We start from the raw sequence: 18,319 nt of genomic DNA, 5'->3' as shown, positions 1-18,319 counted from the left end.
ACTCATGTGACTTTTCTAAAAGCATAAATCGGCCTGCAGAGGTGTCAGCGACGCTGGCTCAGACGTTACTGTGAGCGGAATAACAAGGCTTTGGTAACAGTTTCACCTCTTTATATTGTATTAGCTCCTTTACTTAGTCCTAGTTCAGACTGGTCTAAGAGATCGCCTGCTGATTCCTTTCTTGCGATTCTGATAGGAGATTTCTGTTAGAAGTTTGGCGCAAGGCTAGTGATTAGACTGGCTAGTGATTAGACTGGCTAGTGATTAGACTGGCTAGTGATTAGACTGGCCAGTGATTAGACTGGCCAGTGATTAGACTGGCTAGTGATTAGACTGGCCAGTGATTAGACTGGCCAGTGATTAGACTGGCCAGCGATTAGACTGGCTAGTGATTAGTCTGGCTAGTGATTAGTCTGGCTAGTGATTAGACTGGCTAGTGATTAGACTGGCTGGTGATTAGACTGGCTGGTGATTAGACTGACTAGTGATTAGACTGGCCAGTGATTAGACTGGCCGGTGATTAGACTGGCTAGTAGATAAGGATTTTGTGCCAGATTTTTAGTAACAAAGGGAATACAGCGGTCGGCCACTTTAGGTGGACTGTTACAGTAGGCAGCATGCTGATAAGTTATTTTTTGACGTTTTGCATGATTTTCGCTGTCTTCGGTTGGCATATCCCCCCCCTTCCCAACGGCACTTCCATCTGCAACCTGTAACGGCCAGTCGGAATACCCGTGCTGGCATCGGGGTCTTATTGCATGGGTAGGCGCTGTGGCATTGGGGTCTTATTACACGGGTAGGCGCGCTGGCATCTGGGTCTTATTACAGGGGTAGGCGTGCTGGCATCAGGGTCTTATTACATGGGTAGGCGCACTGGCATCGGGGTCTTATTATACTGGTAGGCGCACTGGCATCGGGGTCTTATTACACGGGTAAGCGCGCTGGCATCGGGGTCTTATTACACGGGTAGGCGCGCTGGCATCGGGTCTTATTACACGAGTAGGCGCGCTGGTATCGGGGTCTTATTACACGGGTAGGCGCGCTGGTATCGGGGTCTTATTACACCGGTAGGCGCGCTGGCATCGGGGTCTTATTACACGGGTAGGCGCGCTGGTATCGGGGTCTTATTACACCGGTAGGCGCACTGGCATCGGGGTCTTATTACACGGGTAGGCGCTCTGGCATCGGGGTCTTATTACACGGGTAAGCGCGCTGTTCGGAGACAATGGGAAAACCAGTGGGCAAGGCTTCACAGATACAGAAAATAGCACAGAATTTACTAGTAGGAGTTGCCTATTTATTATGTAGACACACGTTTGGAAATGACATAAGTAGATGGCCCAAGCCCTCCACAAAGCTTTTCATCCTGGAGGGCACCGGCTTTACCAATGTGACCCTCTGACATATGGGAGCATCATTATAATAGGGTACTGCCTTTACATGCCAGCTAGTCCGTGTCCAGTTACTGCTTTCTCTGTGACGGGGTGTACATATTTGCGTGAATGTAATGTGGATAATGACTGTATACGCCATCTTGTGCTTCAGGTCTGGAGGCAGATGCGGCACATGGGGGTAAAGTCGGATGTAATCACCTATAACCTGCTTCTTTGTGCCCCCCGAGACTGTGGGATTGGAGACACCGCTGACGCTCTACATTTACTCACGCACTCTAAGGAACTGGCAGCCCTGACTTTAAGTGCAGGCAAAGAGAAGCAAGACAGGAAAAGCCAGCAAGTGAAGAAAAGAAAGGATAGTCCTGGAGAGGTGGGCAGCCCATGCTCCTGGGCCATTCCTCAATTCCAAGTGGCAACTATGGCACAGCTGAGGACTTGGCAGGCTCACAGGCACTGGTCGTGGTGAGTACGGCTGACCATTTTCCCAGCGTGCCCTCTTTTGATGCCAGTAATGTGCCAAACCTCCTGGACCTGTCTGTAAATACGGGAAAAATTGTGTCACTTGTAAATGTCAATACCCCATCTGACCGATTGGCAGTGATTGGCGACTTAGGGGGCGTTCTTCAGAAGATGAAAGAAGACAACGTCTGTCCTACAATAAAGACCTTCACCCTCCTAGCGGCAGTCATGAGAGCAGAAGTGGGGTCAGAATCTGCCGTCCGGGCCACTATGGACGCCTACGGAGTACAGCCAGATCTCACCTTTTTTAACACTTTGGTGTTGAAGAGGAGTAAAACTCTGAAGCTGCAGTCGGCTTTGGTAAGGGAATGGTTTTTATTTTATCATTTAAATGTTAAAAAGCCATCATAAAATAATTAACACGGCTTGTGAGAAGATCCACGCTATCTGACAGTAAAGAGGCTGAGGTACAGTAGGTGAATGATGTTACCGCATTGTGGGATTATATTTGCTGCATGAAATCATTTGTAAAGCGTGTGACAGATCTGCCTGACTTTTTATATATATTTTTTTCTTAAAAGTGAATACCTTTTTTTTTTTTACTATGGCTTAATAACGATCCAAAGCAAATGGTTCTGTGTGACCCACTACTACTCAGATAGCGTTAGCCCTCCCTGGGAAAGGTGTACTTGGACGATGGGCCGGTGGAAGAGGGGGATGCAGTCGTAGCCTTGACCCGGTCTGTGCCCAGGGCGCACACATTAAAAATATGGGCTAGCAGATGAGTGGTTATTTGTCGACTACGCCACCTGTGGTTCCCGGTGATTACCACCAGCGCTTGGGCACTGAATGCCCGCCTGCTTCATCCCAGCATAGGATTTTGTGCTCAGGGAGGTGATTGATCGTAGCGCTATTATGTGCAGGAGGGATACTTACAGCATGAAAGGGTTTTGTATTTATTTATACCCTGAATAGTACTTTTTGTGGTATGTGAGTATATAGTATTTGTCAGCTCAGATATTCTATATGGGCTTCATTTATGTTTGGGACTCTTTGTATTTTTCAATATATACTCTGCTGTAGTAGGCACATATTTCCCTCTTCATCTTTCTGGACTATAGTACACCTCCTTGTATACTAATGTCAGGCAGTCATAACTAATTTGCATGTGTACGATATTGATCACCAGGGATAATACTGGCACTTGTATTATGGTACTGCTTGTTCTGTTGTAACTAGGGATGTTTTTTTTGGAGCAGGTGGGCTTCAAATTAGTGGGTAACCCCACTATATTGATTTTACTTGTGTTTTAGCAATTTGGTTTTTTTTACGTTGTTTGTATGTATTTATATTTGTAATGAATAAAATTTATTGTCACTTATTATAACGTTTGATAATTTATTGAAGTATTGCTGGGTGATCACTGCTTCATAGCACACCTCTTTTCCCTTTTTTCACGTACCACCAGCGCTGCGTCAGTCCTCTGAGGCGGGTGTCGTGGCAGCTCAGCTGGTACTACTCCCCACAGGCGGAGCAGGGCCTCAGGGCAGAGAGAGAGGAAAGTCTGGAGGTTGGTGGTGTGTGTGCGGTGCCGCGCAGGAAAGGATAACGGAGGCAAGGGGTGAAGTCTTCCAAGCTTTACTCGCATTGTTTCAGTAGTAAGCACAAAGCTTCTCCTTGCTCCTCACGGCGCGCTGCGACCACCAGGAAGGGGTTCAGCACACTCCGGGTAGTTTAGGTGCACTTAACGAGACCCCTGGACCAGAATGTTCCTCTCCTTGGTGAGTTCTCCCATTAAGTCTCCTCCTGACTGTGTGTGTGGTATGAACTTGGTGAAACGCCGGTTCCCGCTGCATCAGCGCAGTTTAAGGGATACGGGTGGCGTACTCCGCTCCGTCCATATCCCCCTTAGGGATCCAGAAGGCCTCTGGGCTTTTCCGACTGAGACGTGAAGTAACAGAGTCAGATATCGGGGGCCGGTACCCCTCTTGCAGCAGGAATCCCTCTGACTAGGCCAGAGTAAGAAATACAGGTGGTGTATGCTGCTCCGTCCGTATCCCCTGGGATCCTTTTGCCTGTGGAGCTTTACTCCTCCGCTCCCCTCCAGGCCTTCTTAGGTAGGGACCTTGACCAGGTAGAGACAGCGGTTAACTCTAACCCATTCCTCACCTCAAGCCCAGAGTACGAGGACCGTGTATCTTCAACAAGCTGCAGGTTCCAGCAGAAAGCCACTATCAGCGATGAAGATCACAATCAAAGACCTTGAACCTAAGATGGCCATGTATTAAATATGTATCAGTAAGTGTAACCTAAAAGTGTGTCCTCCACCCTCACCCACTACATGGTTCCCCCTATCTTTGGTCTCCCCCCCATCTCCTCTATCCTGGCTGGGGCAGCACCCTGGTGCATATAAGCCCCCCACAGGACAGGAGTGGTGTAGTGTTGAGTGCTGAGGCTGGGTCCCGTGTGGTGCTCCATCCTTACCTCGGAGAGGAGATACCACACCTCGATCTGAGGTGCAGTACCCCTGTGGCGACTGAACCCTCTGGGACGCCACAGTTCCAACCGATTCATATAGAAACTACACTTTTTTATATCGGCCTAATTGTTTCTAAGCATGGCTTTGAAAGAAGGGGCATTGCTTTGAAAGAAGGGGCATGGCTTTGAAAGAAGGGGCATGGTTTTGAAAGAAGGGACATTGCTTTGAAAGATGGGCATGGCTTTGACAGAAGGGGCATGGCTTTGACAGAAGGGGCATGGCTTTAAATACAACAGCATGCACTAAATTGTTTGAAAATTGGGGGGCAAAAAAAGTGATGCAAGGCAAGCCAGCAAAAGAGTCTAAAGTATGACACATTTTCTCATTTACATGTCCATATTTAACCACGTACATGGAAAAAATGGCCCTGGTGTCAGCAGTGTTTGTTCCGTGTGTCATCAGTGTTTGGTCTGTGTGTCCGTTTTTCCCATCAATGTTTGACGGATGGATAAATAAATCCTTGAATTACAGAGCTTCTCCTATTCTTTGCCATCCGGGTGCTGAATGTTTTTGCACAGACCCATAGACTTGTATCGGCTCTTTTCATCTGTGATATCGGAAAAAGACAGACAGACGGACATGTGAATAGCACCATAGATTATACTGGGTATGTGATGTATCCATGAAAAAAAGGGATCAACCTCCACGTGCAACATGATGTGTGAATGAGGCCTTTTGCTTTTTCTGGCCGCACCATCAAGGAAGATTTCCTCCATTTGTGTTTTTGGTCGGTGTGATGTCCATGTCACCCAGTGTAATATTCCACATGAATGGATTGACCACCAGACTGTGGGGGAATAATGGCTACAGGCGCTTATCTCATCCATCCGTTTTTTTAATGAGATATAACCGTAGATTTCAAAGGCTGCACAACAATCAGACACAATCCGTGTGGCAGGTATGTTTTACCGGACGCACTGCATAGATTACATAGGAAAGTGTGTCTGGCCTTCTATTAGGTTTTTTTTTAGTTATGGATGACAAATGGACGCTGTACGGATCAAAAATGGCCTTTTTTTCCCCTGAACACAAAGCATTGTGCTTGTGTGAATTTGCGCTTCGGCAGGGAATTGTGCACTGAGCCTATATGAAGGCGTTTTGTGCGCTGCCGCCAAAATGCAACATTCAGTTGGACGCAGCAATATTTTATGTGTGAATACTGTTTAATACAGATTTTAGCATTTCCCTTTTTCTGAAAATGCGTCGGGCCTCATGCAGAAACAAACTTTTTGTCGAAACGGACAGTGATACCCATAACAACCAATCAGAGCTCTTCTTTTATTGCCCTGGTAAAATGAAACGTGGCATCTGGTTGGCTGTCATGGAGAACACTGACACATTCTGAAACTTAGTGCAGATTCTTCCACACTTCATGCCACACGTACAGTGTAAAAACTGATCGTCTGAATGGTTTCTTTACAGCAGCTGTTGCCTATGATGGCACAGAGAGGCATTGCACCAAACATCCATACCTTTTGCAATCTCGCTAGGGCATGCCTTAAAGAAAAAGATGGTTTACAGCTCCTGGAAGACATGGCGGTAATGACATTGCTGGTTTACATAGTTTATTTAATGTCTTTTTTTTTTACTCCTACTTGATAAAGTCTAGAAAATAATGTCATTTTTAAACTGATTTGCCTTTTTATAGAAAACAAGTGACAAGGATCTTTTTGCATATCTGATCGGTAACTTGTTTTACAGATTTGTGGATTCCATCCAAATATCAATGTATACAGCACATTGATTAATGCGGCCATAAAGAGGTTAGATGACGTCTACTTGACCAATATTCTGCGGGACATGAGGAACAGAAACGTGGCTCCTAATGAAGTGGTGGTCCGTCAGCTGGAGTTTGCAGCACAGTACCCACTAAACTTTGATAAAGTGAGTATACGATCTGATAAAACCAATAATGGAGGCTGGTGAAGAGGAGGGAATTCGCCTCCATGTGGGTAAAAATGTGTTGTTTTTTATCAAAATGGAAAATTGTATTCGATAAAAATACTCCACACCACACACCATCAACCAAGAAGTCCAATAACTAGTAATAGATTAGAAACAAGCGTTTGAAGACTTTTCCTGTTGTGAACATGATCCTTTAAGTTAAAGGGAACCTGTCACATTGGATAACGCTATTAACCTGCTGATGTAGGGTTAATCTGCAGGGTAATACCATTAGGAAGTGCTTGGCCACTATACTGAATGTGTAGCACATGGGAGTAAATTAACTTTATTCCTCCCGTGAGCCACTGACAGGTGGCTCTGCACTGATGTACTGTAGAGCTAGCTGTCAGTCAAAGGGCTGGGGCGTGCTTACAACCATTGCTTACTGTGTACAGATTGGTGACACTGTCTGAGCACTAACTCTCAACTCTAGCTAGATTCTAACTACTGACTGAGCTGCCTGGCTCCACCTTCCCTTTATATATCCCTATCTGGGCTCCCTCTGCTGGTAAGAGGTGGAAGGTGGAGGTGTTTGGATGTAGTGAGAGCCTCTTGTGGAGAAATCCAATCATGCACCCTTCTAGGTTCTGTGGCACCAAGCGCAGCAGGGCGCCACATATACAGTTATAGGTTAAGCAGTGAGTCTAATGGCTGGCCATATTTAGGAAAAACCCCACTAAGAAATTAAAGACACATACAGCAGGGCCACAGTAATGACAAATTCCCATTAGAAAGGAGAGAGTCTCCCATAGTGTTGGCCTATGTAGTGAATGCAAGGGCTGCCAAAAATTTGGAGGCACTTCTATGCCCCTTGGAAGAGACGTGGAGGAGGACCTCATAAAAAATGTTCCCATGAGAAAGGAGCGGGCCTCCTATACTTGTAATGCCCATGCACTAAGTGTATGGGCTGACAAACATTCTCCCCTGGGGGGTATACATGTACATACTGTATAAAACATTTTTTTTACGGGCATCATAAACACTCCTTCAAAAAAATTCTGTGGGTGTTGCATCACGGACCACGGTCACCCTGGTGATATGGTGGTGGAAGATGAGGAGAAGGAGGAGGACAAGAGCAAATAGTCAAAATCAGGAAGTGTATACCCATGTGTGGGTGTGAAAAGGTGCATGGGAATACACCTCCCAAGAAAAGACACTGGATTTGAGTTTATGTTACGCTGCTATTATTCGGTGGTGTTGAGAAGTCTGGCCCAATCTAGCACTTGTTCATTTTTATAAGAGTCAGCCTGTCAGCATTTTCAGTTGACAGGCGGATGCGCTTATCAGTTATAATTCCACCAGCGGCACTAAAAACCGGCTCTGATAAAACGCTGGCGGCAGGGCAGACCAGGACCTCCAAGGCATAGAGACCCAATTCATTCCACATATCCAGCTTGAATACCCAATAATTATAAGGCACAGCGGAATCACAGAGGACGTTGGTACGTTCGGCAAGGTACTCCCTCAGCATCTTCCCAAACTTTGAACTCCTTGTGAGAGTACCCCGCGCCTCAGGCCCTCTGCGATGGGAGGGTCTGAGAAAACTCTCCCAGAACTTTGACAGTGTTCCCCTGCCTCTGCTGGATTGAAGTTGCGTCTCTCTCGCTTGTACTCCTTGGTTGTCCAATGAAGTGTGCCCTCTGCTGCCAGCGTTTTCAGATGGGAATTTTTTTAATAGTGCCGCAACACAGGCCTTCTGGTACAGCCCCATTTTTGCAGGCCTGTCCACCTCAGGAATAAGAGATATAAAGTTCTCCTTGTTGTGTGGGTCTAGAAGTGTCACCAACCATTAATGACTGTCACCCAAAATTTTGAGAATGCAAGGGTCATGGGAAAGGCAGCGTAACATAAACTCAGCCATGCGTGCCAGACTACTAACAGGCAAGACTTCCGTGTCCTCACAAAGAGGATGACTGACCATGCTCTCCTCCTCATCCTCCTCTCTGTCCTCTGGCCATCCACGCTGAACAGACGGTATGACAGCTGTGCAGGTAGAACAGTCTATAGTGCATGAAACTAGCTCCTGTCCTTCCTCCTCCTCTTCCTCATTTTCACCCAATCCACGTTGGGATGAGATGAGGCTTGGCTGTGTGTAATCAACCTGTATGGTTCCTTGCTCCATCTCATTGTGCTCCACCTGCAATGCATCCTCTTTGATTGTGAGCAGAGAGCATTTCAGAAGACAGAGAAGCGGGATGGTGACACTAATTATGGCGTCATCTCCGCTCACCATCGTGGTGGAGTCCTCAAAGTTTTGGAGGATGGTACATATGTCTGACATCCAGGTCCACTCCAGAGGTCTTATGTGTGGAGTCTGAACTGAATACTGACGGCCTTATTGATGCTGGTACTCAACAACTGCCCTCTTCTGCTCAAATATCCTTCCCAACAACTGCAGTGTAGAGTTCCAACGCGTGGGGACATCACACACCAGTCTGTGAGCCGGAAGCTGCAAACGCTGCAGAAACACGGCAAGGGCGGCGGAAGCTGTAGCTGACTTTCTAAAATGGGCACAAAGGCGGCGTACTTTAACAAGCAGATCCAGCTGCTCCGGGTAGGATTTGAGAAACCGCTGAACCATGAGGTTAAGCACATGGGCCAGGCATGGTACGTGTGTGAGCTCATCTCGTCTCAGAGCCGCCACCAGGTTCCGGCCATTGTCACACACGACCATGCCTGGCTGTAGGTTCAGCGGTGTGAGCCACAGATCTGCCTGGTCTTTCAGAGCTGTCCACAACTCTTCAGCATTGTGCGGTTTGTCATCTAAGCATATTAGCTTCAGCATTGCCTATTGCCGCTTGGCCGAGGCAGTGCTGCAGTGTTTCCAGCTTGCAACTGATGTGGTCATTTCGGAGATGGAGGCTGAAGAGGAGGAGGCTAAGAAGGATGAGGTGCAGGAGCTGTAGACCGTGGGGGCAACCCTGATTGACCTACGGCCCGCAATCCTTGGCGTCGGGAGGATGTGTTCCATCCAAAGTAGTGTTGAGCCACCCCTGTATGTTCGTCGAACACCTTCGAACACTGTTAAAACCAATGGCAGGCAAACAAAAACACATAGAAACACATAGAAAACACATAGAAAACACTTCAAAGGTGTCCAAAAGCTGACAAACTGCTCAGAAGACACAACTAACACAAGGAAAAGTGACAAGTACATATAGTCATGCGAAAAGAAAAGAGGTGGAGGAGTAAAAGGAGGGGGAGACACAGATATAGGCATGTCATGACATTCTAAAATCAAGAAAGGCTGGAGAAAAAATCTAAAATCAGCCTACCAACACCCAGACGTCGTGACAAGAAAATTTAAAAAAGAAATATCTTTAGGTAGAATGGCGGTTCCATTCAGAACACTTTCCTTACAAGACGTAGTGGTATCCCCGTTGTGAGTTGTGCCAAAAACAGAACCCAATACATTCGGACTAATCCACCATTTGTCATATCCAAGGGGCAGGTCCGTAAACGACAACATCGACGCGGAACCAAGTACAGTAGTATATACTGTACATCCTTTGACAAGGCAATCAGGCGGATCAAGAAGTTGGGAAGGGTCACCCTAATGGCCAAAACAGACATAGATGCGGAGTTCCGATTACTTACTACCTGTGCCTCCGAATAGTGTCCACCTATTGGGCTGCTTCTGGGAAGGAGCATACTATATAGATCGCTGTTTGCCCATGGGGTGCTCCAGATCCTGGTCACTATTGGAGGCGTTTAGTTGCTTCCTCGAATGGGTTGTAATGGACGTTTCTAAGGGGGCACATATTATCCATTACCTCGACAACTTCTTATGTCTGGGCCCAAAAGATTTGCCACAGTGTGAATACACGTGGTAGTCCACCTGTGAGAAGGAGAGAGCTGGAGGGAGAGCGGACACCACAGAGCCGAGGGGTTAGATGGAGAATGAAAGAAGGAAAGAGGGCGAGGGAGGTAAGGGAGTACAGTGGAAGGCCGACCTGAGCTCACCCACGTTCCTGCTGGACGGGGAACAGCCCTGGGAAGAAAAGCCGCTTGCGCATCCCTTTGAGGTTACGGGAGCGAGCGGGCAGAGGGACTACGCTGGAGTGCGAAGCCGACACGGCCAGTCCGTTCCTGCCCATGCGACCTCCGTGTCCCCAGGTTTGTGCCAGAGCCGCGGTGGACCCTGACAGCCAGCCCCCTCTCCCAATACTGGTGTCTGTCCGCTGGTGGGTCGAGCCCAACCACGGTGGGGGGGGGTAACATCTGCAGAAGAAAGACCATCTTCCAGCCAAACTAAGATGTCTACTTCTTTTCGTGGACAATGTGGTACGATCCCTTTCTTACGGACACGCCCATCGCTACAAATTCCAGATGAGGCACAAAAACAGCAGGTGCTTCAACGGATGTCAAGTGCTCCTTCAAGTGGGCTCTCCTCCACCTCAACTTCAACATCACAAATACTCCAGTCCTCAGAGGTGTCACCCCAATCGCACTGGCTTCCTCACAGCTCCCAAGTCTCCAGCTGCCCATCTGAGTATGGGGTAACACAGATGGTTGAGTCTGCACAGCTGTTTACTCATACTATAGCCTGGGAAACGGAGGTCTGCTCCAGAGCTTCTATTAATCCAGACGAGGAAATGATCTGCACTGATGCCCAGAATCTTTGAGTCGGATCCAGGACCAGATGAAGAAGGTTCTGAGCATAATGTAGACCCTCGTTCCCAAACTGTAACTCCTGTTGGTGGAGACAGCGATGAAGACGATGATGAGACTCAAATACCTGATTGGAGCGACAACTTGACTTTTCGGTCAGGGCAGGAAGAGGTTGGCTCTGAGGACGATGGGTGTGACAACACACAGGGTGATGATGACGAGGTTGGAGATCCCACTTACTGTCAACCCACAGTCAGCCAGTCGATGAGGTCAGCAGAGGAGGTGGAGGAGAATGTGACTAGCCCAAGGGATGGGGATGACTCGGTACCCGGGCCTTTGCCTGGCCTTGGGGATGTCGCGGTGGTCGGCTCCCGGGCCTGTACCCTGGGGTCACTCTTTAAAAGGGTGGATAATTGTTACTTTTATAAGAGTTCGTGACGCCACCTGTGGTATCTGGTGAGAAGCCCCAGCGCTGCAGCAGTCCACTGAGGCCGGTGATAAGGCAGCTCGATGGTATAGCTCCCCACAGGTGAAGCTAGGCCTCAGGGCAGCTTATGCAGGGGGAATGCCGGACAGGCGAGACCCAGCTGGGTCAGAGCAAGAATGGGAACGGACACGGTAGTCACTTCAGTACCTTTTACTGGTGGAAATTCAGGCACATCCGGGAGCACTGTAGGGTGAAGGGTGCATATCAGGATCCTACCCAATGAGCGGGTGTAGGGCCTCCTGTTTCTTGCCTCTGCGTAGTAAGTTTCTGACCTTGCTGGAGCTAGGCCTAACTTTGTCTCTGTCCTGCGATGGCTGACCTTGTGGTAGGGCCTTGTCTTGGAGTACACGCTCTCAGTATGCGGGGCCTAAGCGTCTCCTGGCTCTGTTACGTATCAGCACCTTAGCAATCCTGGGACTTGTAGTTCTCCAGGGATTCCGGTTATGCCTTACTGGGTCATAGAGATCCCGGTAAACTCGGATCCGGTGTCCGGTAAAGCTTTGGGGTGAGCTGGTTAAGCTCCTCTGCCCCCTATGTACTAACTCTCCACTCGCCTTCGGCCTACTCAGGCCCTCACTAAGCTATACACACTAACGGCAGCTTGCCGCGCTTCACCGATCTTATGGCACCGGCACACCTTAAGCTCTAACTGGGCTCCCTGAATCTAGCTAGCAGGAGCCTCGTGCTCCACTGCTGAACTATTAACTGAGTTCTCTAGACTGGACTGAGCTCCACTGCACACTGACCTCTCTTAGGCTTCTCTACTGCAGGAACTCTTCAGACGAACTGAACTGCCTAGCTCCACCTTCCCTATTTATATCCCTAACGGGCTTCCTCTGCTCGGCTGATGTGGAAGGTGGAGATGTGTGAATGTTTATGGGGGCCTCTTGTGGAGGATTCCATCAATGCACTCTTTTAGGATCTGTGATACCAAGCGCAGCTGGGCGTCACAGATGCTATTGACGACGAGGTTAGGTTGCGCCTTACTGGACAGAGACGGAGTACTGGAAGCACGTCAACTACTGCATCCTCAACCACAACTCTGCCTCTGACCAGAAGTCGTGGTGGCTGTTCAGGTCGCATGGGCTCTAAGCCTTGCATAGCCTGGGCATTTTTTCAGATCGATAAGGATGACCCAACTCGTGTTATCTGTAATATTTGTCACCAAAAGCTAAGTAGAGGCCAAAAAATCCATAGTTTGAGTACTTCATGCATGAAAAGTCAAATGGATATGAAGCATAAGTTACAGTGGGAAGCTCACTGTGCTACAATGCAGCCTAGCGGGCTGGGCCAACCACCGTCTGCCCCATCTTGTGCATCCGCGGCCTCTTCATCATCTGTGACTGGGGGGTCAGCAGTCACATGTTTTTGGACGCAGACCTGCCAACTCTTTACCCGCAACAGCCAGTGTGATTGGCAGGTCATCATTTCATTTGGAAGTGGAAACACCAGCTGGTGTTGAGCGCTCTCAGACATCAAGAGCACCACCTTTGGATCAAGGCAACCTAACTTTTCTGCCTGCATCTTCCTCACAGACCGGCAGTTTGCTGGGGACACCCTTCTCAACCTAGTCTATGCACAACAGCCAGCCCTCGGTCCCTCAGATGTGGACAAGTAAAAGACCATTTCCTCCTAGCCATGACAAAGCTAAGAGGTTGAATTTCACCATCTGCAAGCTGTTGGCTACAAAAATGCTGCCTTTCCGCCTGGTGGACACAGAGGATTTTCGAGACCTTATGTCTGTCGCAGTGCCCCAGTACCAGATGCCCAGTCGGCACTACTTCTCAAAGAAAGGTGTGCCTGCGCTACACCAGCATGTCGCACACAACATCACTGCTTCTTTGAAAAACTCTGTGTGTGATAGGGTGCATTTCACCACAGACACTTGGACGAGTAGGCATGGACAGGGGCGTTACATGTCGCTGACAGGGCACTGGGTAACTATGGTGACAGCAGGACAAGGGGCTGCTGTCCAAGTCTTGCCGTCCCCACGAGTTGTGCGTCAATCCTCTTTATCTAGAAGTTCCTCCACTGCTTCTGCCTCCTCAGCCTCCTCTCGGTCCTCCACCTGCACCCAAAGCCTGTCTGGTAATGCCACCCGCTTTCTAACTGCGCAGAAGGAATCTTGCACACCTCCTTACGATGCTGGCAGCAGGACTCAACGGTATCAGGCGGTGTTTACTTTGAAATGTCTGGGAAATGTGAGTCACACAGCTGAGGAGTTGTGGTTAGCTCTGTAGACCCAGTTTCATGAATGGTTGTCTCCACTGGACCTGCTACCAGGTAAGGCTGTGTGCGACAATGCTGCAAACCTGGGTGCGGCCCTTCGCCGGGGCAATGTCACACACGTGCCTTGTATGGCTCATGTGTTGAACCTGGTTGTCCAGCAATTTTTAGCCCACTATCCCGGACTAGATGGCTTTCTGCAGAGGGCACGGTCGCTGTGTGCTCACTTCCGCCGTTCGCAGCTCAACAACTTACATCTCTAAAGAAGTCGTTGGGCCTGCCAGTTCACCGGCTGAAATGCACATGTTTCAGCGACTGTGGCAGCACCGACAAGCCCTGGTGCAATACGTTCTGACGTATAGCCTGGGCAAACGAGATCCAGAGGTGGGGCAAATCACGCTGCAGGAGTGGTCTCAGATCAGGGACCTATGCACCCTTCTGCACAGTTTTGAAATGCGACGAAGATGTTTAGTGCTGACGATGCCATTATCAGCATGACTATTCCGGTGATTTACATGCTGGAGGACACGTTAAACAGAATTCGGAGTCAGGTGGTGGGACAAGAGGAGGTGGAGGAAGTAGAGGAGGAGTCGTATGCGGAAGGGATAACATCTCCAAGGTCCAGACGGTCGGCAGCACCAAGGCGGCAGGCATGGGAGGGTGGGAGAGAGGGATTAACCAGGGCGCAAGGTAGCAGCCAAACTGTTGAGGAAGGTGCAGGAGCCGAGGAAGAAGTGGAGGACGAACTGGCGATGGGCATGGAAGACTCATCAGATGAGGGAGACCTTGATCACATCTCTGTTGTGCGAGGTTGGGGGGAGAGGGCAGAGGAAGGAAGCATGATTCTTACCTCGCTATCAACACAACAAGGACTTGTTCCTCCTGGATGCGCAAGACACATGAGTGCCTTCTTGCTGCACTACCTGCAACATGACACTCGGATTGTCAGAATTCGAAGTAATCCCGACTACTGGGTTGCCACACTCTTAGATCCCCGGTACAAAAGTAAATTTGCCGAAATAATTCCTGCCATAGAAAGGGATTCACGCATGCAGGAGTATCAGCAGAGGCTGTTGCAGTATCTTACATGTGCTTTTCCACAAAACATCAGTGGTGCACGTAGTGAATCTCACAGTTCTAACTTGCAAACCGTGGGACTGTCAAGTCTTCATCACTCAAACCGTAACAGTATCACAGTATCTGCTGGTAACAGCAATTTTGTGGAATCGTTTCACCACTTTTTTAGACCATCCTTTGCAAGGCCACAGGAGACAAGAAGTCTGACACATAGTCAACGCCTAGAGAGGATGGTACAGGAGTATCTCCAAGTGAACATCAAAGCCATGACTGTGTCACTGGACCCTTGCTCATTTTGGGCTTCTAATCTGGAAACATGTCCGGAGCTCGCCACTCACGCTTTGGAGATCTAGTCATTCACTGCAGCCAGCGTTCTCTCTGAACGTGTGTTCAGCGCTGCTGGTGGTGTGCTGACAGATAAGCGCATCGGGCTGTCCCCTGAGAATGTAGACAGACTCACGTTCATAAAGATGAACAAATCATGGATCCGCAAGGACTTTTCTACCCCTGTGTCATCCTGGGGAGACTAAAAGCTTGAGGATTTGGTAAAATCACCTCACCAACCGTTTTAAGCAACTCTGGGGCAATTGATGCCACTTAAGTGGTGTCTGTGCCACAATTTTTGGAAAAAATGGAGACTCTTTTTGGAGTCCCCTTGCTGTGTTTTACGTGACGTTGGCATCGTCAATTCCAGGTGGGTTGGGTCGCCCCCCTCTTTTAACCGTAAGAAACTACATACACTATGGCTTGGGGTAACATAGATGGTTGAGTCTGAAGAACTGTTTACTCAGATGTCTGCTCCAAAGCTTCAGTGTCTGCTAATCAGCGTAGTAGCCCAGCTCTGAAGCAAGCTACACCGCCTGTGTATCTAATAAGAATTTTTAACTGCATCTAGCCTAAGCAGACTGTGGGGACCCCCGACCAAATACAGATGCTCAGCCCCCCTACCGCCCCCCTTTCCTTGACAATACAATAATGTAACTCTTACAACTGGATGGGTGAGGATCGGTCACAGCTTTATTAACTCTTTTTACTCATTCCATTAGACAGGCATTTTATTTCTAAAATAATTCAGCTTGTTGCAGCATGCCCTGTGTCTCCACATGGGCAAGTTGGTCAACAAGTGTAACTCTCCAACATGTCCTTTCTATTTCCAGGCCACGAAGGATCCTGCGTACTCGTATGCAGGACTCTGACCCCCATCCATCACTCTTAACGCTTGTTCCACTCCGTCCTGGAGTCCTGACAGGAATATGTCCAGTACAATATCCATTAAGTGAACACCATCGGGCCTTATGAGGCCTGCTTTATCTCCTTCCAGTTGTCGGTGTCGTATCACTACACCGCCTCTGTCTCTTCTAAATTTTGCCATCCAAATATTTATTACCCGCCTTGTCCATTCGATGGCCGTGATGTTTTGCGCACCTTGCCATACCGCTATCGGCACAATCTCTGACCATACTATAGTTAGTTTTGTGAAAAATTCTCTGAAGCGCTCAGTGTCCAGTTTCATTACTGCCATTAATTATGCGCTCTTGTGATGACCTAGGTCGTTTCCCCCGGCCTGTATGACTAAGATGACCGGACCTCTTGCCTCTCTCCCTACCTTGATTACCTCCATTAGTACCTGTGGCCATTGCAGGCCTCTAATACCTCTCCAGTTGAAATATGTGTTATGAAATTCTAATTTCCTCCCACCTGGGCGGACTTTCGCCCTTTTTTCTGCCCAATATAAATACGAGTGGCCTATCACCCACACTGTTGGCTTAGCGTCACCTGTAAAAGAAACAAACCACGTTAGGATAACAAGTCCCGTCTTATGTACCTCGCCAAACATGTGTATCGCCATGTCCCTGTCCTCTGAACTTCCGTTTCTGACAGTCCTGCTCTTGCTGCTTCCGTGGCCGCGCCTATGCTCAATGAGTGTGTCCCATAATCTTTCGGGTGGTTCCCTGCCGATGTTAGGCATTTATTAAATATAGCTTGGAACTGGTATCTTGATAATGGCGTTCCATCAATGTGTGATAGGAAGAAATTACTTGTGATCTGATGGTTATATATGTTTTTACTATTGTTACCCGACTCAGTGTACCGTTTGTGGGTTGTAGAAGTACCCAAGTGCCCCTGTCCGCTGGAACCGTTTTCGATTTGCGTATGCGTAGACGTATCGCATTATTGGCTATGACTACGTCCTGCTGTAATAAGCTTCCACTGGTGGTAATTTTGGATTGAGGGACTAATTCGCTTATGCATAGAGCCCCAAAGAAGGCGATCACAAATGCAGTAGACAGTAGTGTTGCTTCAAATTGTGAGTGTCATGTTAATGGTGTTAGGGATATGATGTGAGAAATCAGTTTTAGTGACACGAGACGGGACGTCTACACTCCTGACTTGGCTGACCCCTTTTCCACCCTTTTATGGATTGTCTGATGATGAATCTCTTTGTCACATCTCCCCAATTCAGTAGTTGGAAGTGAAATGCTACTCCGGTCAGACACCGCTGTGCTCACGCCCCTGATATGCCCATCATCATTAGCTGGTGGAGAAATTCTATGGTGACTTGTAATCTGGCTTGTTCACATTGGTCAACCCGTCTGCCTGCTAGTAGTCGTGTCCACTCTTCCCATGCCTTACCGTATGCTTGCCACGTCAACGGGGCAACTGACGCTCTGATTAATGGCATCAACTATTCGCCACTAGATCCCATAGGGAGGGTGGGTAACTATTGCCCTATGGGTGGGCGTTGGGGGGGAGCTCTGTGAAAATCTGCCAATTGAACTGTGATAAAGCGTTAGCAGCAGGGTTAGACCCCTCAGCATCGTGGCTAGCGCGGACCCATACATTGTGTTTTAGGCACAGGAATGCTAGCCGGCGTAGTAGGCCTAGCACGGGGAGAGACGATGATGCCATCTTATTAATGCAGTGCGCTAGGCTGGTGTTTTTTGTTATGAAGCGTATATTTTTGTTAGCCAGGCGCGCGCCCCATATTTCTATTGCTACCACTATTGGGAACAAAAATTATTTTCCGGGCTAGATGCAGCTAAAAATTATTATTAATTTCGAAGCTGGTGGAGCTTGGTATAGATGGCCTAATACAATGAGTACCACACACTGCTACTATGCCCAAAATTATTTTCCGGGCTAGATGCAGCTAAAAATTATTATTAATTTCGAAGCTGGTGGAGCTTGGTATAGATGGCCTAATACAATGAGTACCACACACTGCTACTATGCCCAAAATTATTTTCCGAGCTGGATGCAGCTAAAAATTATTATTAATTTCAAAGCTGGTGGAGCTTGGTATAGATGGTCTAATACAATGAGTACCGCACACTGCTACTATGCCCAAAATTATTTTCCGAGCTGGATGCAGCTAAAAATTATTATTAATTTCAAAGCTGGTGGAGCTTGGTATAGATGGCCTAATACAATGAGTACCACACACACTGCTACTATGCCCAAAATTATTTTCCGGGCTAGATGCAGGTAAAAATTATTATTAATTTCAAAGCTGGTGGAGCTTGGTATAGATGGTCTAATACAATGAGTACCACACACTGCTACTATGCCCAAAATTATTTT

The 18,319-nt window shown here is 48.1% G+C and overlaps 1 pseudogene; it reads left to right on the top strand.

Moving 5' to 3' along the window:
- Positions 1-6,318, top strand: part of LOC141231529 (pentatricopeptide repeat-containing protein 1, mitochondrial-like) — a 53,105-nt pseudogene extending 46,787 nt beyond the window's left edge.
- The last annotated feature ends 12,001 nt before the right edge of the window (positions 6,319-18,319 follow it).

The sequence above is a fragment of the Phyllobates terribilis genome, unplaced genomic scaffold (assembly GCF_046119375.1).
Source record: "Phyllobates terribilis strain yellow unplaced genomic scaffold, ASM4611937v1 Scaffold_515__1_contigs__length_1257859, whole genome shotgun sequence".
Taxonomy (NCBI): Eukaryota; Metazoa; Chordata; class Amphibia; order Anura; family Dendrobatidae; genus Phyllobates; species Phyllobates terribilis.
This window is presented reverse-complemented; position numbering and strand designations above follow the sequence as displayed.